The 12612-nt window shown below is 38.0% G+C and overlaps 2 protein-coding genes across 3 annotated transcripts in view; one reads left to right on the top strand and one right to left on the bottom strand.

Moving 5' to 3' along the window:
- LOC149968657 (uncharacterized) overlaps positions 1 to 12612 on the bottom strand; it is a 365051-nt gene that overhangs the window by 17383 nt on the left and 335056 nt on the right. The gene's annotated exons all lie outside the window — the stretch shown is intronic.
- Positions 1 to 12612, top strand: part of LOC149968665 (uncharacterized) — a 384171-nt gene that overhangs the window by 248612 nt on the left and 122947 nt on the right. The window lies entirely within an intron of this gene.

Below are 12612 nucleotides of genomic sequence, written 5' to 3'. Positions count from 1 at the left end.
TAGCGTCTAGCTTTGGATACCGATAATAAAGTCATTCAAGTAATGCTAAAATGTATTGAAAAACGTTATTTTAAATTCGGGAATTAAATTTTAAAGGAACTGTATACGCTTATACAATTTAAGAGAATAATTTTAATAATAAAACTAACTTTTATAACTATTTAGGACGAAACTTATTATACTGCGTAATTTCTTAAGAATCAAAAAGATGGTAGTTTTTGCTTTAGAAACTCATAATTACTTTTAATTATGATTATAATTATTTTCTAAAACTAATAAATGAGGATGTTTTGAGGGTGAACCAAATTATCTACTGTTTTTAGGAAATTTTAAATTATGAGATTCAAAAGCTTTTATTTAAAGTTCGCCAAGAAGGCGATAATATTATTTCGTTGCTAGTGTCACAGTGAAACTTGGCTGACATAGACTTGAGCGGAGCTTGCTAAGCGAAATTGATAGTTACGTGGTTTTAGCTCTAGGCAGGGCCGTGCAGAGGGGGGGCAGGGGGGGCAAAATCCCCGGGGCCCGGGTGAAAAGGGCCCACGAGGGGGGCCCGTAGCTGTAGGGCCCATCGAAGAAGCTCAAGGGGGGGGGGTGCAAATCAAGATAACTTGGGAGAAGTTTTCAGGGCTCAAGGGGGGGGGATGCAAATCGAAGGGGCCCGCGAGTAAGTTTGCCCCGGGCCTCAGGATACCTCTGCACGGCCCTGGCTCTAAGCAATGATTTACCTGGTTTTAGCATGGTAAACTCTTGGAGGAAAGAAGGTGTTTCTGGAGGGGATCGTACAATACCTCTAACAGAGGCGATAAGCACTTAAGCGCGACAAAGGGGTAGTGACCTTTTTTCAAGGAACAATGAAAAGCCTACATAAGCTATATTCTATAGATTTCTAAGTGAAGTGAAATAAAATGGATATTTTAAGTATTATGTTTGCACGATAGTTGATAAATATGGAAAAGCCGTTTAGTTCAAGAAGTACACATTATTGTGCATATAAACCTTGCAAAAACGCCAAGGCTAAACAAAAGGGGGTTTCATTTTTTCAATTTCCAAAAGACCCCGAAGGGTATATTAATTAATAATTATTTTTTATAGAAATATTAATGTCAATAGTTTTATTGGTCAGCAACCCTTGATTTAAATATCTACTTGTTTATGTGCGAAGTGGGTGAAACTTTCGGGTCGAATTGATCTATTTGGCAAAACACCTGAACAAGTTAAGAACTACTATATATGCTCTGCACATTTTGGTAATAAAGAATTCACAAACATCGATAAAAAGAGCTTGAAATGGAATGCAATTCCAATAGACTTTGAACTCTGCAAGTCAGATATTAACAGTACCAAAAGAAGTAGTGATAATGGAATTTCCCTTTCGCCCATACATAGGGCGAAAGTGAGTGGTATGTATATACATATTCCAATATACCTATACTTTTATGATAATGATATTGTAACGGACACCTGGGAAACGCCAGCAGCCCAGAGGGGGAAGCCCGGGGACGATCGTCCGGGCCCCGGGGAAAACACAGCGAACCAGCCTGGAAGTCCCGGGGACGACTATCTCCCCCCACTCGGACTCCCCCCGCTCGCTTCCGGGGAGTGGGGTATAAAAGCCCCTGTCGCCAGCCCATCATGGACAGAAGCAGAGTGGGACTCGAGTGACCACTACGAACGACCCAGACGTAACCAGCCCCGACCAGAACTACCGCCGCCAGTATTAGAGAACACTTTGCCGCTTCCCCATCCACCAACGCCGCCCAACCAGGAACCGCATCCGCCGCCCGCTCGAGAGACTTAGACCACCACGACCCGCCGCTACGATCTCCGACCACGCCGTACCCGGGTCTTTTACAACTCCTGTATTATTAAGAAACAATAATGTCTTCAAACCCAAATACACTGTTTCAATATTATGTTTGGGTTGGCAGAACCTCAGGCTAGAGTTCTATTTTCAACTCCGTTACCCCAACCAAATGTACAGGAAACAAGTTACTCGGAAACGTCGGGTACGTTCAACATTAATGATGGTAAATATATTCAATCATACGTGTACTTGGAATTTAGAACCTCAAAATGTGGCAACGTCTGACCGATTTATGGCTAATATCATTCGGGGATTGACATATAAATATTTAATGGAAAACAATTTAACCAGGACATCCGCTAGTTTGATAAGTGAGGATCCGGTGAGTATTGTAAAAATTTTAGACATAAGTTATTTACAAATCCGATAATATGTTTAAATTGAAATTAGGATCTCAAATGTTGGTATGAAGTCTTTAAGTTAAACCAAGGGTGTAAACTATCTCTGGATGAAGTAATGAAATTTCATATTGCCAATCATCCTTCTGTTAATCAACTTATGGCAAATGCCACAGGTAAAACAGATTAGTGAATCTACTACTTCAGGTTGTTTATAACAGAAAAGTATTTGTAGACACCTACTCAACCACTTTAAGTACAAATTCATATGACTGTGACAAGGATGACAAAACTCAAAGGCAGACGTCTAGGTAATAGCGAGAGGACTAACGCTGAACAAGCGCAGCCTCTCGTGAAAAGCCTCCTACGGCCGAGGATCTAACTCCCTCGGCTGGCCCTTCGTCGGTCAGCCGGTCTACCAGTTCGCGCTTCACGCTGTTTTTGTATGTTTATAAATAAAGTATATTTTGTATTGAATAACTTGTTTTCGTCTCATCCTATCGTAACAATATCTGTACGTCGACCTTTTTTCTTCCACAACCAACAAAAGATTTACTGATTGTTTGCTCACCTCATCTACTCAAAAGTTTGAGGAATAATTTCCGAAAGTTCTGGGAAAACCGGTGAGATTTCATCATGTTGAAAACTTTTTTAAGCTTGACGAAAAAAGGACAATTCGACTCGCACCAAAATTAAAACTGCGTCATATTCATCCAACAAGCTTCTCAAAAATGAAAGTAAAAGATGCAGCCCAGTTAATGTCTTTCACCGTTTCTGCAGCTATGTCTGCGCATGTTTCATTCGGTAAGAATTTAATCATTATTTCAGTTGTGATGAAAATAGTTATTAATATTTAATAACCTTTTAGGAACATTAGAGGCAGAAGCCATTTACACTGCAGAATTTATACACCAAGTTGACAAGCTTTTTGATGTTGTCAATTGTAATAGGTACAGGTCTACAAAATCTCTCAGTGCGAAATTAACGCAATCTTCAAGCCACATAGAAACGCTCAAAGAAGCAACTGAAATGCTTCGAAGTATTAAATTTGAATTGCCAAATAATAACATTAAAATTCAATGTATAAATGGTTGGCTTCTGACAGTTGCTGCCATAAAAGACTTGTGGCATGGTTTACATTCGGAGGGAGCATATTTCTTATTCACTAGAAGAATATGTCAAGATCCATTCGAAAATATTTTTAGAGAAATAAGACAAAAAGGAGGAAACAGACTGAACCAGAGTGCAGCCCAATTCAAGGACACGTTTAAATTAATTTTAACTAAATCTTTACTTTGTCCAGGTAAAGAAGAAGATTTAAACGAAAGTCTACTGAGTTTAAAAAATTTGAAAACCAGCCATACTGAAAATCACGTAGTTGATGCAACAGAGAAGCCTAAAGTGTTAGGATGTGTGGAGAATAGTCCATAATTTTTGCCAAAACCAAAAAAAAACACCAGTTAGCGGGTTAGTGGAGTTGGACTCTGAGAAAGTCAGTCGTGAATTCGGAACAATCGCTGACTTAAATGGACTTTTTTACGTAGTGGGAAGTTTTATGAAAAAGGTTCGCGATAATCATGGTTGTGATCAAGAATTATGTGTATTTCTCACTGAAGCCGAAACAATTGATGATCACAATTATGTTTTTGTCCACCTAAAAGCGTATTCTAACAACAAAGGTGACTTTGGGGGACTTACGTGTCCAACTACACTAGTGTTAAAATTCATGATCGAAATCGAAAAAACCTTCCTAAAAGAATTTTACATAAACATTCACAAATGTCATATTTTATAGCTGTTACTTGATAAAACGAAAAATATACAAAATAAACAAATGTGCAAGGGTTTTCAAGAGAAACTTGTGAAAACCTATTCACGATTAAGAATTTTTTATGCCATTAAATTTTTAAATGAACAGGTAGAAGAAGAGAAGGCAAAGAAAAAATATCAGAATCAGAAAAAGAAAAATCAGTCAGGGTCAAAGAAATACAATTAACCAGAAACACTAGAAAAGTTGAAAAAACTACAACATGGTAGTTGTTAATTGTTTCAAATAATTTTGTAAAGTTGATTTTATATATAAATAATGAATTTAAAAAAGTTTGGTGTTATTTCGCAATAGATTATAATTGGGAAATATTACCTAATGGTTATTTTGAATAATATTATTAATGTTAAATATTAATGATATTATTATTATATTATAATAATGACAATATTAATATAAAAAATAAAACTATTAATATTAATCAACAGTGGCAAAGTTGAAAAAACTACAATATGGTAGTTGCTAATTGTTTTAAATAATTTTTTATTTAAAAAATATATAGTACCCTTTGGCGAACTGGGTTTTTTCACGCCTTGAAAACAAGACGTCGCGTACTTAAAATGTTAACAGGTTTTATTGATAGCTTTCCAGTCTATGTAGTGGGTTAGTCTATGGTTTGCCCCTTACGAAGTTAGCGGTGTAAAATAATTGGTAAAAAATGATAAAAATGTAATATTTTTTTATATAGAAATAATGCTTAGACCAAAACAATATTTTACAAGAACGTTTCTGTGTATAAGATGATGCACTGAAAAAAGTCTTCTTGATATCGGAGGTGTGCCGCCTAGTGACTAAAATTTTAAGTGTCACCCCACGTTTTGGATCGTATATCGAAATTTATAAAATGAAATAGATTTCAAATTCTGTTTCTGCGTACGGTTTTTCCTTAGGATACCCTTTTTTGTGTTTTTCCAACCTTTAGCGAACGCGATATTAAAATAACTGTCAATAACATACACCAAAATTAGGCAGATTAGATGAACCCACAAAAATGTTTCATTAAAATCTGTTACTATCATGCAGCAAAGTCTGATGATTTTAGAATTAATTAGCCTTTAACCAAAAATGGTCCTTCCAGCACCCAAAAATTGGGGATGTGATTAGTTGAAGGGTTGTACGAACTTTTTTGTACGCCTTTATCAGAAGCATCAAAGAGCTGTTATGAAATAATTAATAGTGGTTCGTAAAATAGGATGCGGTACCATTAAGTGTAAGTGCAGAGCTTCTGTATTGTTACGCACTATCTAACGAAAATTTATCATAGGTTTGAACTCTACCCAATGATGTCACCAGTGATTTTCTTGTAAATCAATTATTTGACTCATCTAAAAGAATTGTGAAATATTCTTGGAAAGGCTTTAGTTTCCAAGGTTTATTATCTTTTTTCAGCTGATTAAAAACGGCATCAGAAAATCCAGGCAGTTTCCCATTATGGTTTTAATGTATAAATAGAGTGCTATAAGAAGGCAACTTCAACCTTTTGGAATTCGCTAAGCTTTTGTAGGCATTTGGCACGTTATATGAAAGTGATAGAGACACCATTCGATAACATATGGGTGCCACCTTCGACCATGGGGTCTTTTCGATTGATGACTTTCAGCTGCTGCCTTAAAAACAAGGCGACAAATGATCGGTCTTTGGGTATTGTATGATCTAAAATCTTTTCTATAGAATCATTATCCTCACCTCCATTTAACGGTTGACCTGCAACAGCTATATGTTTTTTTTTTGGCTTTCTCTGTTCCTGTTTCACTTGTCTTCTTGCTTTTCATTCACCAGCCTTTGATTTCTTCACTAAGCTTTTCTTTGGAAAGAGTTTTGTACATCATCTGGTTTTTCTTCTTCTTGTTTTCAGCAATGGTTTTTAAAGCGTAACTCTTCAACCTGGTGCAGTGTAAACATGTTTTATTATTTTCTCTGATAACGTTGTAGCTGTAACTACCACGAGATATATAATTTAAGAGGTTCATTAATTGAGGCTCTTAAATACCAAACCTTCAATTGGTTAATTGTTTTTAATAATCCAGTCAAACAATTTAAGCTGGATATCGTTTTTGGTTCGCTAAATTCTTTTCAAAAACTTTACCTTCTACATTGAAGTTCTCATTAATAGTTATGGATATTTAAGGTTGGTTAGTTTCTTTCTTAACCTTCAGAAATTGTACAGTGGCATTGTTAAAATTAGATATATTGGACAGTCAATTATCATTAACTAGTTTAAACCATTCAGCGGAGGCCAAAAATTCTTTATAAAGGTGGTTTTCGTTTTAATCTTCGCGTTCATTTTGGTTATCTTCTGTTTCAGTTTGGTTGTCCATCTACGATCAAGTTATGTTCGAGTTCAGTTTGGTTGTCCATCTGCAAGTTCGATTTCAGGTTGCTTAATCATATTTGAGTTATCAGTTTCAGTTAGGGTGATGACATGGAAATTGTCTTGCGAGGCAGTTTCAGTGTCCATCTACGAATTTCTGGTAGAAACAACATCAGTTTGACACGTAATGTCCAAAATAGGGATTGAATGATTGGTAGTGTCTGAAATTAAGGTGGACAAAGAATGGTTTTTTAAAATATGACTTGAGCTTGGATCTCCACAATCCATTGATTCTGTGTCATCTTTAGACAAAGCATGAAATAATTCAGTGGATTTGTTGGTTTCTAGTTCATTCAGCAAATATGTTAATATAAATAAAAGCAATAGTACATTAGTACTCCAAAGTTAATTTCTACTAGTACATTTTACATACGCTTGTGATAAGATTAAGTAACTTTGGAGCTCCGATGTGTTCTTTAGTAACTGAGAATTGAAAGCGTGGAAGCGTTTTAGGTGTGCATGATAATGTGGGTGTTTATTCTTTTTAAACAGATACCAAGCTCTTCAAATAGTTCTGTAGATTTTTAGAATGAGTAAATAACAAAATCATAACAACTAAGTATTGTTACTTACTCTTGAATGAACAGGTCCCAATAAATACGTGCTTTTGGTTATCTTATCTTTGGTAAAATCTTTCGTAACTTCTTTAAGTCATTTATCCATTTAAAACATATCACAAGTTTGGTAATTGGCTTTCGAAACTCCCCAAACATATGCGGTTTGTCACAACGCCTTGAATCATTATTACACGTTGGATATACACAGTTCTTAATTTCCTCGTTTTATTTCTATTATTAATAACATTTTCTCGCGTTAAGTACACGGCTAAAATTCGCCAAAAAAATCAGTAGATGATTTTAATTTTGAAAATACTCTGGTGGTGCCATCTCTTAGAGCGCCTCACTTCCGCCACGTTACGGGGAAGGAACCGAACTACCCCCCCGAACTTTGAACCGAGATAGCGACCTAGAGACATTTCCCTATACTGAAAATACGAGTGGTATATCCAGGAACTCATTTCATTAATACATCCATGCTCAAACGCTAGCGGGGAAGTGTTTCGAGCCAAAGTTTATAACTGGTAAGTAAACTTTCCATAAAGATATTAAGAATTAAAATTTTTCTTTAATCTCTCATTAATTAAATGCAGTATTTCATCCATAATTTTCGCTCTCAATATAAATTCCTTATTCCATTCTTGCCCACTAAATGAAGAAAAAAGACAGCTCTTACTCAATACGAGCAGACGACACTAAAATTATTGTAAAGAACCCTATCTTCCCTTCTACCCAACTAAGCTCCGCCTAGTAAACTTGGCCTCTCCCAATATAGTTAAATTCTCGACCGCACAGAAGCGCTGGCTCCGAGATTTTTTTTAAAAATTTCATTTTTGCGGGAATCGAAGAGACCAGTTTTGAAATCACGTTTTCTAGACAAAGATTCCTTCTAGAAAGGGCTTATTTGACTACTTAAGAGTATCATAAACTATTGCTTTTAATAACAAATATAAAGATATTATTGAGATATATAAGAAAATTCAACTGTCCACTCTTTAGCTGCCTTAGACTCTAGAGTGTAAAACAAAGAGGACTAGACGTTTAGGTTATTCTAGAGTCTTTGGTCTGGGTTTCCAGATTATGGTGCATATGCAGAATATGGATGCATAACAGAGTGTGCATGCATAACGTTGGAGAACAACCGCTCAAAGCACTTCTTAACTACAAACGATAAAAGTTATACTTTTGCCTGGCTTAAGAATACACTTTAAAAATTGCTTTTGGGAGCAAGAGAAGTTTTAACCAATGAAAATTGAAAACGGTTGATACGTTTATTCCCAACGGGTTTTTTTTGCTCCGCTCTATGGGGTTACCTTTTTATTTCTTTACTATCCGGTGTAGTAGAGACCGTGAGGTGTAGTGTACTTTCCTTGTTTCTTAACAGGCAGTAGGATTTTCCCAGAGTGAATATTTGGTGCACACAAGCTTCTAGGGAAAGATAGGGACATTTTTACCATTATGGAAACAATGTTCACCTTTTTGGAAAGATTATGTTAAAACTTAAATTAGACCTTTTGCTTTTTATCGACCGTTCGATTAATTTTTTATCGCTCGCCCTTTTATGTATAAATAATCACCGAATTTATTTATTCGTATTCAGTTTTGTTTCCGCTATCGACATGTAACTTTATCTAGTTGTAAATAAACCGTTGTTGTTTTTACTTAACATATGCCTCTTCAATTACATGAGCTAAATAACCAGTCGAGTTTAAGTTAGTCATCTGAGTTGTCGCCCCCTTTCCCTAATGTGGTAAAAAGTTATATCCCAAAATTGGTACCGAAACCCGGGATTGTTTAAACTTTTGGATTGCTGGGCAGCAGATACTTTCTTGGACCATGGCGGATCAACTGATCAGGATGCGTGGAACAATAAAGAGCGTAACGAGCAGGCTGGTAAACACTCTGGAGGCGGAAGTAACGAATCAACAGGCGGACGAAGCTAAAATAGAGAAACTGCTGAATCAAATCGGACAAAAGGAGCTGTTTCTGGAGCAGTACGACAAGGAGATTCAAAACGCTATAATTAACGTTAAGGATCTGGACCAGGAGATCGAGGACTCTCTTGCGTACATGGATCGGGTCATTGAAGTAAAAACAGAAGCGCAGCAGAAACTCCGACAACTTCAAAATGTTCCTCTAGCTTCCAACGGCAGAGCGACAGTTACCCAGACCATTAAACTTCCGATGTTGAAACTTGAAAAATTTAATGGTGAACCTACCAAGTGGGCCAACTTCTGGAACCGATACAACATCTCTGTACCCGGAAATGAAGGTATCAAAAATAAGTTGGAAAAATTCTGCAGTCTTATTTAGAAGGTCCGGCCTTGAGAGCTGTCATGGGGTTGCCGATATCCGCAAGCGCATATGACAAAGCTATCAGTATCCTGAAGAACAGGTTCGGCTGCGAAGATTTAATCATCGACGAACATATGAATAACCTTCTGAAGCTAGAAGTGGTGAAAAGTTCGAACGATGTCCTGGCATTGCGAAGGTTCTACGATGCTCTTGAATTGGAGATTCGAAGCTTAAAAACTATGGGTGTTGGATCGGATACGTATGGTACTCTAAAAAACGACTTCCACGAGATCTCATTTTGGAGTTCACCAGACAAAAGAAAGGGCAAGTCTTGTGGGGTGTTATGGGGCTCGTGGACTATCTCAGAAAGGAAGATGAAAGTCGATAACAAGCTGGTGCCTTCCTTGCTTTCGTTTCGGGAGGCAATAGAGAAATTACTACAAGAAGAGCGGAAGAGAAGAGTAGATCAAATCAACCATACCATAACTCGAGCCATCAGTCACGAAACCGTACATCATCGGCAGCCGCTCTACAATAAGGAGTTGACAAAGAAATTGTATAATCTGCGAGAATTCATATCACACTATTGAGACCTGCGATTCCGTATCTCTGTCGAGGAAAAGAGAAATAAAAAGGAGCAACGGGGGTGCTACCTTTGCATGAAGACGTCACATCGTGCACGCAACTGTCGTTCAAAGCATTCTTCTTGCAAGAACTGTGGCAAGAAACACCATTCAGCCTTATGCGACCAGAGACTCAATGAACTTGGAGCCGAAAATGTTCAGAAAGATCAAGAGAACCTTCCAGAAGTAACTGATGCCTCTACTCTTTCTTCAATTACCCAACAGACGAGAACAAACAAGGTAATGTTACTTCAAACCGCTCAAGCAATAATTCATGGTGGCAGCGGAGTCTTTCGAAAAGCTCGATGCCTAATTGATGGTGGAGCGCAATGCACCTTCAACAAGGAAGAATTTTCGCATCATTTGAAGTTACCAGTAGTTGGGGAGGAGACCTTGAAAATATTCAGCTTTGGAAATCCAGTCCCTGAGCAAGTCAAGCGCAGTGAATCCAGTGGCTACCATGTCTGTGGGAGCCATGGAAATGGATACCGTATTGTCTAAACAAATTCAAGCGTTCTGGGAACTTGATTCTTTGGGGATTCAAGATGATGGAGTCAAGACGAATAATGATGTAACCATCCTGGAGAACTTCGACAAGACTATAAACTTTAGTGACCAGCGATACGAAGTTCGATTACCCTGGAACGAAAATAAAAGCAAACTTGGATATAATAGACGGTAAATTAAATTCCAACGGCTTCCCAGCCTCTGAAGGGTTTTTGAATTTGGGGGTAGGGAAAAAGGGGAAACATTTCATGACAGCATGGCTGTCAGCCTCCTCACTTCGCGACTTTAATTGTAACTGAAGTCATTTCAACCGTTTTTCACGTCCATTACGATCCATCTCAATTAATAATATCTATTTTAATTTAAAGAATTCAAGTTATAGGTAAATTTACAGTTAAATAACCATTTTGTCTAGCTTTTATTCCCGAAAAATAACGGTCAGTTTACTGAGGTGGCGCCACGTGCTCTACGAATAATCACGATTTAGAAGTTTGTTACTCGGCGACAGTTAAAAATTGGTATCTGCGCATGCACCAATACCAACCAATCCGGTGTTCCCTCCCTGGCTACTGTCCAGTTTTTAAGTAGCAATGACGGTTTAAAATTCCACCGCCATTTATTTTACCGTCTATTACTTCGTGACCAAGAGAAGGACGGAAAACCTAATTAAACGCCTGAGGAGCGATCCATTTCTTCTTGAACAATATCAACATGTCATACGAGAACAACAGCAGTCTGGAATAATCGAGGAGGTAACAGATGACGATTTGAATAAAATTAATCCAGTGTATTATCTCCATTATCTCCCTCGCCCAAGAAACTCCCAAATTCCGTGTCGTATATGACGGTTCATCACACGAACTTGGACATCTGTCGCTGAATCCATGTCTATTTTCTGGGCCTAATCTAAATTCTGAATCAAATGCGAATACCTCGTCACTATTACTCTGGAGAGTCAAACTCTTCAATCGGTGAATATGGACTTCATGTATTTTGCGACGCAAGTGAATTAGCATATGCGGCAGTAGCGTACATTCGCTATGTCCTAAACAATGGTACTTCATGGATCTTGTTGGTTGCTTCGAAGACGAGGGTTTCTCCGCTGAAAAGACTTACCCTACCGCGTCTTTAACTCATGGCCGCAGTCCTTGGAGCCCGATTGGTGACGTAATTAAAACCAATTTTCTCTAATATCTCACACATTCGTTTATGGACAGATTCTACTATAACTCTGTATTGGATCCAGGATCCCGTGAATAAATGGAAGCCCTTGGTTGGAAATCGAGTATCCGAGGTACAGAACCTAACTGAACCGAGGGTGTGGAATCATGTCAAGGGAAAAGATAATCCCGCCGACTTACCGACCAGAGGTATGAGTCGAGGAATTATTTAACAGTAAGATGTGGTGGGAAAGACCAACGTGGCTGAGCTTAGAAGAGAGCGCTTGGTCTACTGATACTACTACGCCGACCGTAGATCTCGATGTCACCGACGAACTTCGACCTAATGTATTTCAATCTCGCGTTTCAGTAACTCCAGAGCAGTGAATTGTTGTTGAACTGAACCGCTACAGTTCATTCTCCAAAGCTAAAAGAAAATAGCCTCCTGGGCTGTCCGATTTAAATGGTACTCCAGAAAGACTGAGTTAAGACTACGTGGTCCCTTGACCACAGAAGAACTGGAAAAAGGTGAGAAACTGCTGGTGCGTCAATCTCAATGGGAAGATTTCTCGGCAGAAATTCAGGACTTGTCGTGAAGCGAAGGCTCACCAAAACATCTAAATTGTACTCTTTGAACCCTTTCCTCGATCAAGATAAACTTCTACGCCTTGGCGGTAGATTGGAACAATCTGAATTTTCCTACAACGAAAAACATCCCTATATTCTCATGGGCAAAAATCGTTTTTCTCATTTAATTAGTTTGTTTCATCATTTAAGACTAATGCATTCTGGTCTTAGAGATACTCTTCTAGAAGTCCGAGATAAGTTTTGGATCATTCGTGGACGTCAAGTAGCAAAAACTATTCTTCACAAGTGCGTTAAATGCAAACGTTTCACCGCCAAGGCTGGGACAGTAAACGTTGCGACACTACCGAGTTCTCGAATAACCGAAGCTCCACCCTGTGACCGAAGTGGAATTGGTTTTGCTTGCCCTCTTCACGTAAAAACTGGAAGCCCAACTACGAAGGCTTACATTGCACTCTTTACATGTTCCCATGTTCCGTCA

The sequence above is a fragment of the Leiobunum rupestre genome, chromosome 1, assembly GCF_980474605.1.
Source record: "Leiobunum rupestre chromosome 1, qqLeiRupe1.1.hap1, whole genome shotgun sequence".
NCBI lineage: Eukaryota > Metazoa > Arthropoda > Arachnida > Opiliones > Sclerosomatidae > Leiobunum > Leiobunum rupestre.
This window is presented reverse-complemented; position numbering and strand designations above follow the sequence as displayed.